The sequence below is a fragment of the Oryctolagus cuniculus genome, chromosome X, assembly GCF_964237555.1.
Source record: "Oryctolagus cuniculus chromosome X, mOryCun1.1, whole genome shotgun sequence".
Taxonomy (NCBI): domain Eukaryota; kingdom Metazoa; phylum Chordata; class Mammalia; order Lagomorpha; family Leporidae; genus Oryctolagus; species Oryctolagus cuniculus.
This window is the reverse complement of record NC_091453.1, coordinates 92,255,039-92,274,086: the sequence shown is the minus strand read 5'-3', so window position 1 is coordinate 92,274,086 and position 19,048 is coordinate 92,255,039. Positions and strand designations below refer to the sequence as shown.

Here is a 19,048-nt window from a genome sequence, read left to right as displayed (position 1 = left end):
ATTTCTGGTCCATCTTCCTGCTAAAGGACACTCTGGGAGACACCAAGTGATGACTCAAGTACTCCAGTCTCTGTTACTTACATGAGAGACCAGGGTGAAATTCTAAGTTCCTGGCCTTGGTCTGACCTAGCCCTAGCTGTTGGCAGGCATTTGGGGAATGAACCAGTAGATAGAAGATATCTCTTTCTCCCTCTCTCCCTGTCTCTCCCCTTTTCAAATAAAAATAAATAAATAAATATTTTCAAAAAAAGAAACTTGGAATTTAAGGAGACTTTTCCTAGGGAAAGCAATGAATGGTGATTTTTACAAAATAAGATAGGGGTTGAAAGGTAAACGCACTACCGTTTTATTTTCTTCATGGTCCTTATCACAGGTATGGAGTGCTTTAGCAAACAGCATTTCAGCAAAGGGAACAGCAAATGTTAAGGACTCAAACCTCCTTTTCTTGGTTACAGTATGAGGTGTAACTAAAAAGTGCTTCCTACCTCTTCTTTTCACAATTGTTGATCCCTAGTAATATCATTGCACCCAAGCTCTGTCTCTGATTACTTTACTATTTTTTTGACAGGTAGAGTTAGACAGTGAGAGAGAGAGACAGAGAGAAAGGTCTTCCTTTTTCCATTGGTTCACCCCCCAAGTGGCCACTACGGCTAGCACATTGCAGCCAGCACTACGCTGATCCGAAGCCAGGAGCCAGGTGCTTCCTCCTGGTCTCCCATGCAGGTGCAGGGCCCAAGCACTTGGGCCATCCTCCACTGCACTCCCAGGCCACAGCAGAGAGCTAGACTGGAAGAGGAGCAATCGGGACAGAATCCGCTGCCCCAACAGGGACTAGAACCCAAGGTGCCGGCGCCGCAGGCAGAGGATTAGCCTAGTGAGCCGCGGCGCCAGCCGGGAAAAGTTTTCAATTAGCAATAATCGTGCCTTGGATAAATCTCATTGGCTACGATACTGCCACTGCGCAAAGCTTGATTACTATATCACAGTCTCAAATAGAAGGGTCTTCACAAAGTTCATAGGAAAAAATTTATGAAAAAAAAAGTACGGATTTAAAACATTTTGGCCCCAAAAATAGTGTCCCAAAAGCAAATCTACAAGAAAGAGATTACTTTCACTGCACAATTGAGGAAACTGAGGCCTGGAAAAGACAGATAACTCACGCAAATTTACATACTTTGCAAGGGCCAAGCCTGGAGAAAACAATTCTTTGGCATGAAAATTGTTCTCCATTCACTATTCCCTTCCCCAGATTATTTTCATCTCAATTTGATTACCAAAAGTTGCATTGCCATTGACCATGACCCCTAGACCAAAATTACCTCTATAAGGCACACAATATCTATAGAATGGCTATGAGGGTTTATTTCTCAGTTTCAAGTCAATGTGCTTACTTGTATTAATTCTTCCATTTTGATTTCAGCTGGCTGTGTCCCCCAAAACAAAGGCTAAATCCATCTTTATGACTCTTGAAATATGCCAATTAACTAACCATGGCCAGGAGATGCTGCATGTGCCCGTCCTCAAAAGGCAGCTAGCTAACGCGGTGTTACCACAGAACGTGGGACCCTCTCCCAGCAGAAACTGCAACTGGAGCGACCTCTGCCTAAGAAGAGAGGGTCAGCTGGTAGTTTCTCTCAGTCAAGGAGACTGTAATTGACTGTACAGGAGTTACCTGCAAATGTTTGAAAAGAGGCCTTTGCATTCAAGGGATGTGAAAGGTGAGAGAATTAATAATAGACTCCTCTTGGATGTATATTTAGAAATGCTGAGAAGGTTCAGGGCTGGTGAAATCAACCTATGTGTTAAAGTTTTTGAGACTGATCTTCCTCTAGCAGGAACTGTGTGAAGCAAAAGAGGGTGGAGGAGTAATAAAGTCCTTCTTGATTATATATTATCTCTACCGATGGGTTGTTGTTGTTGATTATTCAATGAAATTGATTTGCAGCCCAGCTGGTAGAACTGTTAACATGGTGTGGGGAGGTGCATTAATTCCTTTATTCTGATTATAGTCGAAAGGAGGGTCAATTTATTTCCATCAAAATACATGTAAGTTGGATCTCCAGACAGCCAGGTTCTGCACCCATTGATCTTCCCAACTGAGGACTAAAAATGTTCAAAAAGGGGTGGGCATTTGGTCTAGTGGTTAAGATGACAGTGAAGATGCCCATGTGCCACACCACAGTACCTGAGTTTCATTCCTGGCTCCAGCTCATGATGCCAGCTTCCTGCTAATGCAGATCTTGGGAGGCAGCAGAGATGACTCAAACTAGTTGAGTCCCTGCCACACCCACACCTTGCCCCCCCACAGCGGTCTGGGCATTTGGGGAATTATCCAGTGGATGGAAGATCAATCTCTCTCTCTCTCTCCCCCTCTCCTTCTCCCTCTCCCTCTCCCTCTCCCTCTCCCTCTTCCTCTCCCCCTCTCTCTCTGCCTCTCAAATAAAGAAATACATTTTAAAATTCTCCAATTCCTGTGCATTTCCTGTGGCCTATCCAAAAATACATACTTCTCATTGTTACTAAGTTTTTAAAAGAGAAAATGTTCAAAAAACAACTGTACTGAATATGTACAAATTTTTTCTTTGTCATTATTCCCTAAACAATACAAGCAATGATCATTTCCATGTAATTTACATTGTATAAGGCATTAGAAGCAATCTAGAGATGATTGAAAGTACACAGGAGAATGTTCCCAGGTCATTGACAAATATTAGGCCATTTTATATAAGGAACTGGAGCATCTATGGATAATCAAGAGATGATTAAAGTATACAAGAGGATATGCTTAGGTCAAATGTAAATACAATGCTACTTGACATAAGAGACTAGAGCATGTGTGGATTTAGGTATCTGAGGGGAGCCCTGGAAGCAAACTCCACAGATACTAAGAGCTGACTGTATTTCATTTGTTTGACAGTTTGCAGACAGGGGTCGATGGAACATAGGATTCCTTTCATAAAAGTTCACTTTTAGAAAACTTTGGTGAAACATGGCTATTCTAGAGTTTAGGGGAGTCCAGGTTTTAGGAAAGGAAAATCAGAGGCCGATGATGAACACAGCCTGCAATTCTTCTGCCCTCAGCGTAACACAACATGCTTCAGCTCCACACCGGACCACTCCCCAAGTGACTTCCACAGCTTCTCTGAGATGAATTAGGCCACTTAATTAGTGTTCTATTTGCCACTTAAGCCTTTAAAAGCTTGAGAAAAACAGAACTGGCAATGTACATAAAAGATGTGTCTTAAAATAGAAAGGAAAAACGTAAATTAGCTGAAAATAGCCCCCCCCCCCAATCAGTTCCTTCCAGGTGGGAACCTAGTCTCATTCATAGTTGAACCCACCGCAGGGATTAACATAGTGCCTGGCACCCAGTAGGTACTTGATTGAGTTTGTTATAATTGAATTGAAAAGGATGTGTAAAGGAATTAATGGAGGTAATCCATTGTAAAGATATTTAAAGGAGCAAGTTATATCCTGACTCCACCTAGGGTATCAAGCTGTTGATCTCATGTGGCTCTGTTAATGTGAGAACTCAGGCCCACTTTTTACCTATTATCAGAAAAGGTGACTGCACCAAGCCCTCCTGCCTACCCTCTCCCCATTACTGGAGTTCACATCACAGGGGCTTTTAATGCAAAGTTTTTCAGAAAGCAGAACTCTTGCGTGTCCGCAGTCAACAACTGACTCATTTTAAGATGATGAAATCCTGTGTAGTCACATGGTCTGATACTGTTCAGGTATTTTTTTTCTAATCCAGAAATGACTTTAGAAATTTCTGTCACACTTACAACAAACTGTCCCATTACTGAAGTGTTTGCAAACCATAAATCTTGCCTGGAAACATGTTTCTTGATGACATCAATTTAACCATCAGGAAGAAAAAAACAAAGGGGTTCATTCTAAATGTTGGCCCAATATCTATGAGTGATTAAAGAATCCTGGGCTACTGAAGAAGAGGCTGTGTACTATAACAGGGTGCTACTGAGACTATTAAATACGCACTTCCTTCCTGCTGTACTTGCTTGCATAATGAAAAGCTGTCTATACCAATGAAAAAGCTAAGTCTTAATAATGCAAGCTTTCTTACGATATTTTATTATGGAAAAATAATACACATTACTTAAAATATGCAGAAGGCTTTAAGTTGAAAACCAACTTCTCTCCCCACAGCACACCTCAGACTAGCACTAATACATACCAGTCCCAACCTCCAGCAGTAACTACTGTTTTTTTTTTTTTTTAGATTTATTTATTTGAAAGGTAGAATGACAAAGAGATCTTCAACAGCTGGTTCACTCCCAAGATGGCCTCAACAGCCAGGGCTGGGGCAGGCCAAAGCCAGGAGCCAGGAACTCCATCTCAATTTCCCAAGTGACGGAAGGAACCCAAGTACTTGAGCCATTATCTGCTGCCTCCCAAGGTGCCTGCTTCTCAGGGTCAGTATTAGCAGGAAGATGGATCCAAATTAAGGAGTCGGGACTCATGCCAGGTACTCCTATATGGGATGTCAGCATCCCAAGCCAGAATATTAACCACCGTGCCAAACACCCTCCCAGCCACCACTATTTCCTTTCGGAAATCGCTATATATATAAAAAACTGTATTATACACACATAAATAATACCATACATACTATTTACAATTTGCTTTTCAACTTAATATATCTTAGATCTCTTTCCCAGTAAGAATATATATAACATTCTATTCTTTGTGGCAGCTACATAGTATTTAATAATCTAAATTACCACAGCATATTTAACTTGTCCCCTATTCATGTACATTTGGCTGTTTTTAGTTTTTGTTATTACAAATGGCCATCCTTGTACATATTTCCTAGGGTACATGAATTACTGGATGAAAAGTAACATGGGAATGCACATGGTGCAGCCACTTCAGAAAATGGCTTGGTGTTTCTTCAAACAGTTAATCATACAGCTACCACTTGATCCAGCAGCCCCACTTCCAGGTATGCATCCAAGAGAAATTAAAATATATTTTCAGGCAAAAACTTGTACACAAATATATTCATTCCAGCATTATTATAAAAGCCAAAAAGTATAAACCAACTATGTCCCTCAACTGATAAATGGGTAAGCAAAATACACTTTATATACACATACAATTTCATTCTGCAGACAATGTAATATTCCTCAGGCATAAAAAGAAATGAAGTACTGTTTCATGCCAGTGCATGGATGAAGCTCAGAAACATTAGAATAAGCGAAAGCCCGCAGAAGCTCACATATTATGTGATTGCATTTTTGTGCAATGTCCACAATAGGCAAATCTATAAAGACAGAAAGTATATTAGTGGTTGCCAGGAGCTGGGAAAAAGGAAGGGAATGTAGAGTGACTACTAATGGGCATGGATTTTCTTTTTAGGGTGATGAAAAATCCTCTGGAATTAGATGGTGGTGATGACTGCAAGACCCTGTAATTCACTAAAAGACATTGACTTGTACACATCAAATGGGTAAATTTTATGGTGCAGGAATTCCACCTTGATAAAGCAGTTTTTAAAAAACGTAACATAAAACCTTCCAAAGGAGGGTCAGTGTGCAATATATACATTCCACTGGAACACTATTTATCTTGGGATATTCTCTACATACCTCAGAAAAACTTTGCCTTTATCTAATTTCTCCCACTAGACAGTTAAAATGTTTTCCTCATTTCCTAAAGGAAATGGCTGTGTTTAAATTTGAAGAGAAAAAAATTAAATCAAAGATTAGCTTTCAGAAACAAGCTTAAATGTCTTTTTTTAATAGTTTCTGTGTTGCTGTTGTTTTTTCTAATTATAAAAGTAGCACATATTCACTGTATGAAATTTGGAAAAGACATAAAAGCCTAAAAAGAAGAAAGTAAAGATTATTTGTCATCCCACCACCCAGAGATAATCATAGCTAACATTTAAGTGTATTTTCTCTAGTCTTTTAATCTACTTTTGTTTATGAAACGGAAGGCACACTCTGTATACACAATTTCATATCTTACTTTCTTATTTTAATATTATGATACCATGAGCATTTTCTCATTTGAAAACATGATTTTTAATGGCTTCATAATTTTCTATCCTATGCCTATACTGTAATTTATTTAACCAGTTTCCAATTTTAGAGTATTTAGTTGCTTCCAAATTTTGCAGCAACCATTGTTCTTGTAGCTAAATCTTTTTGCACATCCTTAATTATTTCCTTGGGATAAATACCTAAGAGTAGAAATGCTGGGTCAAAAGATATGCACATATTAAAGTTTTTGGTTTGTATTCTCAAATTACCCTTCAGAAAGGTTACACCAATTTGTACCTCCACAGAAATTACTGAAGTGCCTGTTTCTGCCTCAACCTGGCCAACACTGCCTTTGATCTTTTGCTTTAAAATTTTTAGCAACTGTTAATGTGTCAGACATTAATGAAATATGAGTACATTGTTATTTTAAGTTATGTGTATTGGCCATTTTTCATTCATTTCTTGTGTTTTACTTATTTATGTATTTGAGAGGCACGCTGACAAAGACAGAGAGAGAGCAAGAGAGTGTACCCATCTATATGTTGGCTTATTACCCAAATGCACACAATGGCAGAGGCTAGGCCAGGCCAAAGCCAAAGACCAGGAACTAAATTCAGGTCTCCTGTGTGGGTGGCAGACACTCAAGTACTTGAGCCACGCATTAGCAGAATGCTGGAGTCAGGAGCTAGAGGTGGGTATCAAACACATGAACTCTGATATGGGATGCAGGCACCTTTATTTCTGAAGAGATTAATTGATTTATTTGAAACGCAGAGTAAGGGGGGAGGGGAGCGAGCACTTCCCTGTGCTGATTCACTCCCCAAATGGCTACAACAGCCAGGTCTGGGTGAGGCTGAAGTCAGGTGCCATCTTGGTCTCCCTTGTGGGTGGCAGGGACCTAAGTACTTGAGTCATGTCTATTGCCTTCCTAGATGTATTAGCATAAAGCTAGATCAGAAGTAGAGTAATTGGGACTCGAACTGGCACTCCAATATGGTTGGCTTAACATGCTGAACTGTAGTGGGATTCACAGAGGGGCGGGACACCAGGGCTTTCAGCAGCAAGCAATGTTTATTCCTGTCAGCCCTGGCTCAGCAGATTCACATCCATAGACTGAGCCCCTAACACAGAGGAATGTTGTCTTGTAGCTCCTTTGTTAGTTCCCCTTCAGTCCCTTTGTCTCCCTTATATGGTAAAATGCATTCTGATTGGATGCTCTAATGCTACAGGGTTGTGTATACATAGGAGGATACTGATAATGGTTTCCTTCCCTTTGTTCTGGGCAGGTCCTTAACTTCCACTTTGATCCCTGAGAGTCCCTACCATAAAACCACAAGCCTGGATGCAGAAGTCTTAACCCAACTAGACTAAAACCCACCCCTCTGTCTTTTTGGTATGTAAATTGTCCATTTATCCCTTTTGTCTTTTTGTCTGTTGTAATGTTTTTATTTTTTATTAATATGTAAGAGATGTTTATGTAGTAATATAATATCAAACATTTGTCTATCACAAAGACTTACCTTTGAAAGGCATCTGCCCACTTACAGTATTATTGTATTTCTCTGGAGTCTTAATGTCTTCATCAGGGCAAAGTTTTTCAGAATCCAAAGAGGGAAAAGGACAGAAATATTTTTTCTCTCTTTCCACCACAAGCTAGAAGATATAAGGAACCCACAAATGATCTTAAAAATAAATGGACCACGTTATTAGAGAAATAATTCAGTCTCCCCTATGGATTCATTAATGGTCTCTATAAACACCTTTTCTCCCAAGTCTCTCTGGGCACCTAATGCTGGTTCTAAATCAACAGCCCTAGAGGCTGGAGCTTGCTCAAACCTTCCCTTTGCACCAACAATTCACACTGAAGTTTTCTTCATCGTGGTAGGCACCTTAACACTTGCTGGTACTTAAAGAGCAAACTCTTGAGATTCTAATCACTAAGTCTAATTACAACGAAGGGAAAAATTTCACTAAAAAGTTAATAAAAGAAAACAATCATTAAGCCAAACAGAATCTCATTCTCTTGACGGCCTGATAATGTGCATTAGCCTGTGTTTCTAAAACCTGACTCCTGAACCATATCTATACATAAGCGGGAGACTCTCCCCACTTTACAACACATGAGAGGACGGTTCTTGGGGACCTCATAGAATATGCCCACTCTGCACCATGCAGAGGCCTGGGGTAGAGAGACTTGGCTTATTCGCAATTTGCTGTGGTTTCAGTGGTATCCGAAGGCCCTGAGGTTCAAACATTTCTTTTTTGACCTTCTTTTTTTTTTTGGCAGGCAGAGTGGACAGTGAGACAGAGAGACAGAGAGAAAGGTCTTCCTTTGCCGTTGGTTCACTCTCCAGTGGCCACCGCGCCTATCCGAAGGCAGGAGCCAGGTGCTTCGCCTGGTCTCCCATGGGGTGCAGAGCCCAAGCACTTGGGCCATCCTCCACTGCACTCCCAGGCCACAGCGGAGAGCTCGCCTGGAAGAGGGGCAACCGGGACAGAATCCAGCGCCCCGACTGGGACTAGAACCCGGTGTGCCGGCGCCGCAAGGTGGAGTATTAGCCTACTGAGCTGCAGTGCTGGCCTCTTTTTTGACCTTCTATGGACTGAGTTGTGTCCCCCACCCTACCCCGTCACCAGCACCAGACTCATATATCCAAACCCTAAGCTCCAACATGATGCTATTTGAAGATGGAGCATTTAGCATATAATCGGGCTTAGAGGGTTTTATGAGAGTGGGACCTTAGTGATTATGATTAGAGGAGGAGACAGCAAGGGTGATATTTTTACTGTGTGAAGATACGGTAAGACAACAGCTTGTTTGCAAACCATGGAGAGCCCTCACCAGGAAATGAACTGGCTAGCACCTTGATCTTGGACTTTTCAGCCTCTGTAACTATAAAAAATAAATCTGTGTTGTTTAAGCCACCTATTCTTTATTATTATTATCATTATTAATATTATTTTGTCATGGTAGCCTGAACTAAGTAATGCTCACTGATTTAATGCTTAAAATGCCACTATGAATTTAATTGAGTATTTAGTGCTCAGTACACATGCCAGCAACTGCACAAAGTTTCATCAGTCAAAGAGTGAGGAGTATTTGGCTCCCTCCACAGGCACAGCGGGCAGATAAGGCACAAAGGGGAAGAAGAGCGCTTGAGGAGGGTAGATGAGGGCGACACCAAACAGACAAGGGATAGCTGCAAATATACTGCTGTTGCCTCAATAGGCATGAGTGAATAGCAATTCCTTTCAGGTAGGCAACAGTGTCAGCATTCCAGTGTTCCTCTGTGCCCAATGAGTCAAAGAAAAAACAAATATCTAAATTTCTCTTCTATCTTCACAGCAGAGCCTTATTACATAACTGTATCTAAGGGCCAAGACGAGTTCTAATCCTTTACATGTCCAAATTCATTTATATTTCACAATCACCCTATCAACATGGCTATTATTATTATTATCTTCATTTTACAGATAATGAAACCAAGGAATGGAGAAAAGGCAGAGCTGAGATTTGAATCCAAATCTGGGAGACCCGAATGGGGCCAGCATTGTGGTGCAGTAGGTTAAACCACAGTTTACAATGCCTGCATCCCACATGAGTGCCAGTTCAAGTCCTGGCTGCTCCAATTCCAATCCAGACCCCCACCCCACCCCCGATAATGCACCTAGCAACATAGCAGAAGATGACCCAAGTGCTTAGAACACCTGCCACCCATGTGGGAGACCTGGACAGAATTCCTGGCTCCTGGCCGCAGCCTGGCCCAGTCCCAGCTGCTGTGGCCCTTTGGGGAGTGAACCAGCGGATAGAAGACCTCTCTCTCTCTCTTCTCTCTCTCTCTCTCTCTCTCTCTCTCTCTCTGTGTGTGTGTGTGTGTGTGTGTCTCCTTCTAACTCTGCATTTCAAATAAATAAATAGATAAATAAAGCTTTTTTTAAAAGAATTGGGAGACTCCAAAATTCATATACAAATCTGTGTTTGGAAGCCATTTGTCCATTGTTAAAAAGATAGTATTCAAGCCAAAAAGTCACTATTACTGCTCCATTTCTGCTTTTTTTGCCATGTCTTGGACATTCTTTTTTATTTTTAAAGATTTATTTATTTATTTGAATGGCTGAGTGACAGAGAGCAAATGGGGAGAGAGAAATCTTCCATCCACTGGTTCACTTACCAAATGGCCACAACATGTTTTATATTCACAGGCCAAAAAAACAAAAGGTCTAATTAATTCACAAACCCTGAATACAATATATTGTAATATAATGGCCAAAGAAAACGGATCCAAATAGAACTGAGTTTGAGTATGGCTTTGCCACTAACAATGTGACCTTAGGTAAGTAACTTCACTTCCCTGAGTCTCATTTTCTATAAAATCAAACACAGTAGTGGTTGCTACAAGCAGCAAATAAAATGTTGGATATAAAAGTGCTTTGCAAACTTTAAGGGATATGTAAATTGTGACTATGTTAATATAGTCAGACATATACAAAGAAAACTACCAAAACTCAGAATTGCTGAAGGAATGGCTTAAAACCCTAACAGGAAAACACTACTGAATTATAAGTCAGGTATCACTCATTTATTATTACTATTATTTTGACCATCAAGGTTTTAGGAAAAGCAGGTGTAATGTGAAGCACATGAAATAGTAAATCGACAACTGTGGAAAACTTAAGAAAATTTGTAGGCAGTTTTTTAGGACTGTAGATGGCACTAGTTCTTCAGAATGTTTTATTTCTCTGTAAAATGTATGGCTTCCCTTTTTCTTGAATTGGTGTGTGGTGAGGATAAAGGATTACCTATGATGAAATCTTCAATACTCTAAAGGAAAGAAAAGTGTGTGTAGGCACATTTTAAGCCAGAAAGGTCAAATGCCATAGCCATCCTGCCTCTCCCCAAACACATCTCTAGATCCAGTGCCCCACCTGAGCCCAGACAGTCAGGGTTGCATTGTTGCCATATGACCACTAGGGGCATTCTTCGAGGCTGCTAAATTCATAGAAATTAGTGTAACCAGAAAAATTTTTCTTTCCTTAACTTTTCTGAGACAGGCTAAAGCTTTTGAAAAGTGACCACACAGAGGCCGGCACTGTGGCGTAGCGGGTAAAGCTGCCACCTACAGTGCCGGCATCGCATATGGGCGCCAGTTTGAGACTTGGCTGCTCCACTTTCCATACAGCTTTCTGGTATGGCCTGGGAAAGCAGTATATGGACCAACTGCTTGGGCCCCAGCACCCACGTGGGAAACCCAGAAGAGCTCCTGGCTTCTGGCTTCAGATCGGCCCAGCTCCCACAGTTGTGGTCATTTTGGGAGTGTTCCAGTGGATGGAAGATCTCTCTCTCTCTGTGCCTCTGCCTCTGCCTCGCTGTAGCTCTGCCTTTCAAATAAATAAATAAATCTTTGAAAAAGGAAAGAAAGAAAAGTGACCACACAAAGAAGGTAAGGAAAAACAATACTGAAATTGGCAATGAGTTCAGAGAATACTAATTTCTTGCCTCCATTTTTATAAGCCCTAATTATATAACTTGGCAGTTATCTACTAAATTTTACATGAGCATATTCTTCAGCCAAGAAATTCCACTTCCAAGTCTCTAGCCAGAGAAATTCTTGCACATGAGCAGAATAGAAGAGTTTAGAAGAAATCTCATTACAGCTCTGTTTGTAATTTCAAAAGAAAGAATGAGGATGGGGAAGAGGAAAGCAGGAAGGGATGGAAGGAGGAAGATGGGAGAAAGCATAAAAGGGGAACATTTACATCCACTGGTTTATCCAAACAGTTGGACACTGTGTAGGCTATAGTGCAACCATTTAAAAGGAGAAGATCTGTCTATACTAACATCGAAAGAGCTGTAACATATATTGTTGAGTGGAAAAGCAAGCTGTAAAATAAAAGTAGGATATTATTTATGTGAAAACCACATGAAATTCAACAATATATTTCTATTTGTGTATCTAAATATGTACATATATATTTTTCTAGAACTTTTAGAAAGATTTACTTATTTGAAAGGCAGAGTTACAGAGAGACATAGGCAGAAAGAGAGAGAGAGAGGTCTTCCATCCGCTGAGTCACTCCCCAAATGGCTGCAATGGCTGGAGCTGGGCCGATCTGAAGCCAAGAGCCTGGAGCCTCTTCCGGGTCACCCACGTGGGTGCAGGGGCCCAAGGACTTGGGTTATCTTCCACTGCTTTCCCAGGCTATTAACATGGAGCTAGATTAGCAGCAGAGCGGTCGGGACTCAAACAGGTGCCCATATGGGATACTGGCACTGCAGGCAGCAGCTTTACCCACTATGCCACAGCGCCGGCCCGGATACATGTATATTTAAATAAAAAGATTTCTGAGGAGATGCACATCAAATTAGTGGTGAAAGGTATGTCAAAGAGAATGTTGTTCATCTTTACTGTGATTTTCTAATGAGAATGTATTTAATATATACATATATTTTTCCCCTTAAATTATAAAACATAATTGTAACCTGAAACCCTAGACCAGAGACAGAAAGTGGCTTGTGAATGGTATTATAACAACCAGGGGCCATCCTCAGTCTAGCTCTGACAGTTCCCAATCATCTGCTCTTATCCAGACTCCATCTGACTGGCAGTCTCCATAGCCATCCTAGGCTCTTCCCTAGTCTTTAGAGTTTTCTGCTGCTCTTAAAAGACAGCATTAATAGGCTGGCACTGTGGCATAGTCAATAAAGCTGCAGCGTGAACCATATGGGTGCCGGTTCAAGTCCTGGCTGCTCCACTTCTGATCCAGCTCTCTGCTGTGGCCTGGAAAAGCAGTGGAAGATGGCCCAAGTGCTTGGGTCCCTGCACCCGCGTGGGAGACCCAGAAGAGGCCCCTGGCTCCTGGCTTTGGATTGGCTCAGCTCCAGCCATTGCAGCCATTTGGGGAGTGAACCAGTGGATGGAAGACCTCTCTCTCTCTCTCTCTCTCTCTCTGCCTCTCTGTAACTCTGCATTTCAAATAAAACAAATACATCTTTAAAAAATTAATTCATTCAATTTCATGGACTAATTTTAAGTGTCCACTATTTGCTAAGGACTGAGAATAAAATTACAGATAAAAACAAACATGGCCGTTTCTCAGTACTTTTGAGTTTTGCAAAGTGCTTGAGGTCAGTACCAGGGTTCAGTTTCATCTCTGCATGATTTAGGACAAGTATCCCAGTGACTTCATCTGTAAAGTGGCAAAAGAATCTTACCTGTGTGACAAGGTTATAGTGAGGATTCAATATAGTGCAACAAATTCATGAAAAAAAGTATCTGGCATATAGCAACTGCTTGGAGATGTTCACCTCTCTCCTTTGTACTTCATATTTTCTTGTGCTAAGCTTTCTGAAATTATAATACTTATTATTATTATAGCAAACATTTGTATAGTTTTCATTATGTACCAAGCACATTCTAAGTGCTTTATACCTATTAATTCAACCCTATCAACAAACTTATGATATAGATACTGTTATTATCTCCATTTCCAGATGAGGAAATTGAGGCATTAGTTAACCAATTAGTTAACCAAGGTCGCATGAGGTATGAAGCCAGGAAGTCTACTGCAAGACTCTGTGGTTTTCACAGCTTTTCTGTTTCTCATGAGTATTTTTGTGGTTACAGAGATAGTCCCTCTTCCCTCATCCGTGATCTATTTATCTTTGTTTTCATTCATTCAACAGATATTTATTGAAAGAATATGATGTGGGTCCGGCGTTGTGGCATAGCGGGTAAAGCCACCACCTGCAGTGCTGACATTCCATATGGGCGCTGGTTCGAGTCCTGGCTGCTCTACTTCGATCCAGCTCTCTGCTATGGCCTGGGAAAGCAGTAGAAGATGGCCCAAGTCCTTGGGTCCCTGCACCTGCATGGGAGACCTGGAAGAAGCTCCTGACCATGGCGGGCATTTAGGGAGTGAACCAGCAGATGGAAGACTCTCTCTCTCTGCCTCTCATTCTCTCTCTGTGTAACTCTGACTTTCAAATAAATAAATAAATCTTAAAAAAAATAGAAAGCCTATGATGTGTTAGGCACTGGGAACAAGATAAAGTCCCTGCCACCACAAAGAGTTTCTAATGGTATAAGGCAGGTGAATGGTGGTAATAGATTTTAAATTGATATAAAAATGATATAAAATATAGCATCATGTACTCATTTATGTTTTGAACAAAATAAAGCAGCGATGAGTCTTATTCACTTTGCCTGCACTGCAGTCACTAGCTGCATATTACTGCTGTTTCTTTTTCCTGTTTGAAGAAAGTTGGGTTTGCTGCCTATTGTACTGAGTTCACAGGAATGCCTCAGCCTCTATGATGGCTTCTTTATCACATGCCCTCTTACATACTGAGATAGTACAAAACTGCAGCTTACTTTTCATTTTTATAAAGATTTATTTATTTATTTGAAAGGCAGAGTTACAGAGAGGCAAAGAGAGAGAAGAAAGAGAGAGAGAGAGAGAATATGAATGAATCTTCTATCCTTTGGTTCACTCCCCAAATAGCCACAATGGCTGGAGCTGCGCCAATCTGAAGCCAGGAGCCAGGAGCTTCTTCTGGGTCTCCTATGTGGGTACAAGGACTTGGACCATTTTCTACTTCTTTCCCAGGCCATAGCAGAGATCTGGATGGGAAGTAGAGCAGCCGGGACTCAAACCGGTGCCCAGATGGGATGCCGGCACTGCAGGCAGCAGCTTAACTTGCTACACCACAGCGCCAGCCCCTTACTTTTCTTCATAAGACCAAACTCCTTGTTCTTGTTGAATGGGCCACCTCCAAACCTTTCTCATTCCATTACAGAACAAAGATCACAATATACCCTGAAGTTGCAGGATACTCTCGGTTCTTCACACATCCCAGAAGCTCTTTTCTGGGTCCTGCCCCAAATGAAGATCTCTGATCTTTTCAACCAAGCTAGTTTGACATGTTCAAAATATTTCCAACTTCCAGGAGCCACCTATTCCACTCCTGGCCCTTTAAGCCATGGCATCCTATCATATCAATAAAAACGAGTCAAGAGAATTCATGCAACAAATCCACCCCATTAAAAAACCCCATTTTTATTAACAACAACCTGGTGTATGCCAAGACTTTGCCTCTCTTGAGCCCATTCATTGTCTTTATTTTCAGACCTCCTTCATTGAGTAAGCCATTGTTGATCACCAATCTCATTCTCTAGCAGAACACTCTCTCTTGAAGAAGGAAGAAAGAGGCCCTGGAGTCTTTTCTTTCCAGCCAGCTCCCTGGTAGATCTTAACAATTAAGAGCACAGGTCTGGAGTCAAAGAGTTTGGGTTAGATTCCCAGCTCTGTCACTTCCTATCTGTGTAACCGGAAGCCTTGATTTTCTCCTACATAAAATGGGACTTTGAATGCTTTCTAGAGAAGCTTAACTACTCCACAGTTTTGAATACCACAAATATAAGGGGATTTCAAAAAGTTCAAGGAAAAAAATAGAATTGTATAAAGAACAGAAAAAGCTGGAAGGCTCCAAACAGAAAGGAAAGATAAGGAAATGGAAAGACTAGTTGTGTGGTTTGATCAGTTTACTTTGTGTATATGTATTGAGGCATTGCACTTAGCCCATAAAAATATAAAATTATTACATGTTAATAAAAAATTTAAATAATTTTTGAAAAATGTGAGTTCATTTTTATATATAAAAATCCATGTATAGGTTTTTATAACACACATTTCTTATCAACCTTTTGAAGAACCCTCATATACATTGATTCCAAAAATTTTTGAACCAAAATAAACTTACCTTTTAATTACATTTTCCACTAACTTTTGAAGTACCTATATGTCAGTGACTCCTTGGATTTCACTCTAGCCCAGAGCCATCTCTGGGGCTATTCAAGCGCTTAGCCAGAAAGATGTAAATCAACATCCCACCTCCTTCTATATAGGTCCTTCTATATAAAAAATAACTGAAATAAATACTTTGTGGAATAAAATATTTGGTTTACAATCTAGCTCAGCTTCTCATCTGGTCGCACATCAGCAGCTAAGAGAATGCAGACACATATTGAGTAGCAAAGACATTTGTAACTGGATGTGCCATAAGCACCTGCCCTCCCCACCCATTAAGAAAGATCACCTGGAAGACAGCATCTGTCTTTCCAGAGAGGTGTCACAGACTTGCCTTAACACCTCCACTGCTGACTCAGCCACTAGTTCTCTGACACCACATCATAAGTCCCAGATTCCTGATTCAGCAGACTGACATACATACCTGACTTGGGCCTTTGGTAACTCTCCAGACTCCTTTCCTTGCTTTGGGAATGTGGCTTTCTTTTGAACACATTTTTAGTTTTGGCAGCTCTAGTTGTACCCTGGCTCCATGGATCCTAATCTAGCCTTTAAACAGAGTCCTCAACAGAGACAGAGGGTTTGATAGCATCTGCACAGAGCCCATGGTTTCAATGAAATCCTGTTAACCACCCAAGGTCACAAACCAGCAGATTCATGTGTGAAGTTAGACATGTAGCTGGAAATCTCACACCCCCTGCCTCTAAGACCTTCTCAAGTTGATACTGGAATAGGAACATAGCTATAACACACTTTTTATGTGCTCTGCTGTGCAGGTGGCTAAATGCCATGCCAGCCACTCCAGAATGTCTTGATTTGTTTTAAAATGTGTAAATGTTTGAGCTTTGATCTACATCTCAATCTTCAGTCACAGGAGAGGGAGACATTCTGAGTTCTCACGGAAATGTAGATGGGGGAGGGGGTTGTCTCACTATTAGCCAATTCCTGGACCAAAAAGTGCAATTCTTTATTTGCATTTCCTTGATGGCTAGTGTTCCTGAGCATTTTTTCATCTGTCTATTGGCCATTTGGATCTCCTCTCTTGAAAAATGCTTTGTCAAATCCTTTGCTCATTTCTTAATTGGATTGTTTGTTCTGTTGTTCTTGAATTCCTTGAGCTCTTTATAGATTCTGGATATTAATCTTTTATCAGTTGCATAGCTTGCAAATATTTTCTCCCATTCTGTTGGCTGCCTCTTCACTTTGCTAAGTGTTTCTTTTGCAGTGCAGAAGCTTCTCAGCTTGAGGTAATCCCATTTGTCAATTTTGGCTTTGATTGTGCTTCTGGGCTCTTTTCTAAGAAGTCTTTGCATATACCAATATTTTGTAGTTTCCCCAATGTTCTCTAGTAATTTGATGGTATTGGGTCATAGATTTAGGTCTTTGATCCATTTTGAGTGGATTTTTGTGTAAGGTGTGAGGTAGGGCTCTTGTTTCATACTTCTACATGCAGAAGTTCAGTTTTCCCAGCACCATTTGTCAAAGAGACTGTCCTTACTCCGGGGATTGATTTTAGCTCCTTTGTCAAAGATAAGTTGGTTGTAGATGCATGGACTGATTTCTGGAGCTTCTATTCCTTTCCATTGGTCTACATGACTATTTTTGCACCAGTAACAGGCTGTTTTGATGATAACTGTCCTGTTTATGTGTCTTGAAATCTGGTATTGTGATGTCTTCAGTTTTGTTTTGGTTGCATAAGATTGCTTTAGCTATTAAGAGTCTCGTGTTTCCATATGAATTTTAGCATAAGTTTTTCTGAGAAAAAAGATCTGAGAAAAATGTTATTGGTATTTTGATTGGGATCTCATTGAATCTGTAATTGATTTTGGTAATTTGGTCATTTTGATTATATTGATTCCTCCAATCCATGAACATGGAAGATTTTTTTCTTTCTTTGGTGCCTTTTTCTATTTATTTCTTTAATTTTTTGTAATTTTCATCCTAGAGATCTTTGACATCCTTGTTAAATTTATTCCAAAGTATTTACCCCAGTGAGAATGGCTCTCATACAGAAATAAACAAACAACAAATGCTGGTGAGGATATGGGGGGAAAAGGTACCCTAATCCATTGTTGGTGGGAATGTAAACTGGTGCAGCCACTGCGGAAGACAGTATGGAGATACCTTAGAAATCTGAATATAGACCTATCATATGATCTAGCCATCAACCTAAATGCCCATCAACAGTAGACTGGATAAAGAAATGATGGGATATGTACTCTATAGAATAGTATACAGCAGTAAAAAAAACAATGAAATCCAGTCATTTATAACAAAATGGAGGAATCTGGAAAACAGAGTGAATTAAGCCAGTCCCAAAGGGACAAATATCATATGTTCTTCCTGATCGATGACAACTAACTGAGCACCAAAGAGGAAACCTGTTGAAGTGAAATGGACACTATGAGAAACAATGACTTCATCAGCCCTTGTCCTGACTGTCGAGGAACAACTTAATACTTTATCCCTTTTAGTATTTTTTTGTTCTACTTAATACCATTGGTTGAACTTTTTAATTAACACACATTTATTCTTAGGTGTTTAAATTTAACTGAAAAGTTATCTCTGTTAAATTTAAGAGTGGGAATAGGAGAGGGAGGAGATGTACAGTTTGACACATGCTCAATCGGACTTGCCCCAAACAGTAGAGTTAGAAACATGCCAGGGGATTCCAATTCAATCCCATCAAGGTGGCATGTACCAATGCCATCTCACTAGTCCAAGTGATTAGTTTCAGTTCATAATTGATCATAATGATAGGACTAAGTGTCAAAGGGATCACATAAACAAGACCAGTGTCTGCAAATAATTGATAGAATTAAAAAGGAGAGAATGATCCAACATGGGAAGTGGGATACACAGCAGACTCATAGAATGACAGATGTCCTAAACAGCACTCTGGCCTTAGAATCAGCCCTTAAGGCATTTGAATGCAGCTAAAAAGCCCATGAGAGTATTTTAGGCATGGAAAGCCAAGACATTGTGGCCAAAAAAACACACACACCTAAATGAAAGATCTCTGTGAGATTCCAGTGGAAAGAACGGGCCATCAAAGGAGGTACCTTTCTCTGAAGGGAGGCGTGAACTTCCACTTTGACTATGACCTTGTCTGAATAAGATCAGAGTTGGCGAACTCAAAAGGCCTCCATAGCCTTGGCAACTCATGACAAGATCCTCGGGTGATTACTGATGTCATAAACAAGAGTGTCAATTGTTAAATCAACAACAGGAGT

The 19,048-nt window shown here is 40.5% G+C and overlaps 1 pseudogene; it reads right to left on the bottom strand.

Annotated features, from left to right (window-relative positions):
- Positions 1 to 819: 819 nt before the first annotated feature.
- Positions 820 to 969, bottom strand: LOC127485099 (U4 spliceosomal RNA; annotated as a pseudogene).
- Between the last annotated feature and the right edge of the window lie 18,079 nt (positions 970 to 19,048).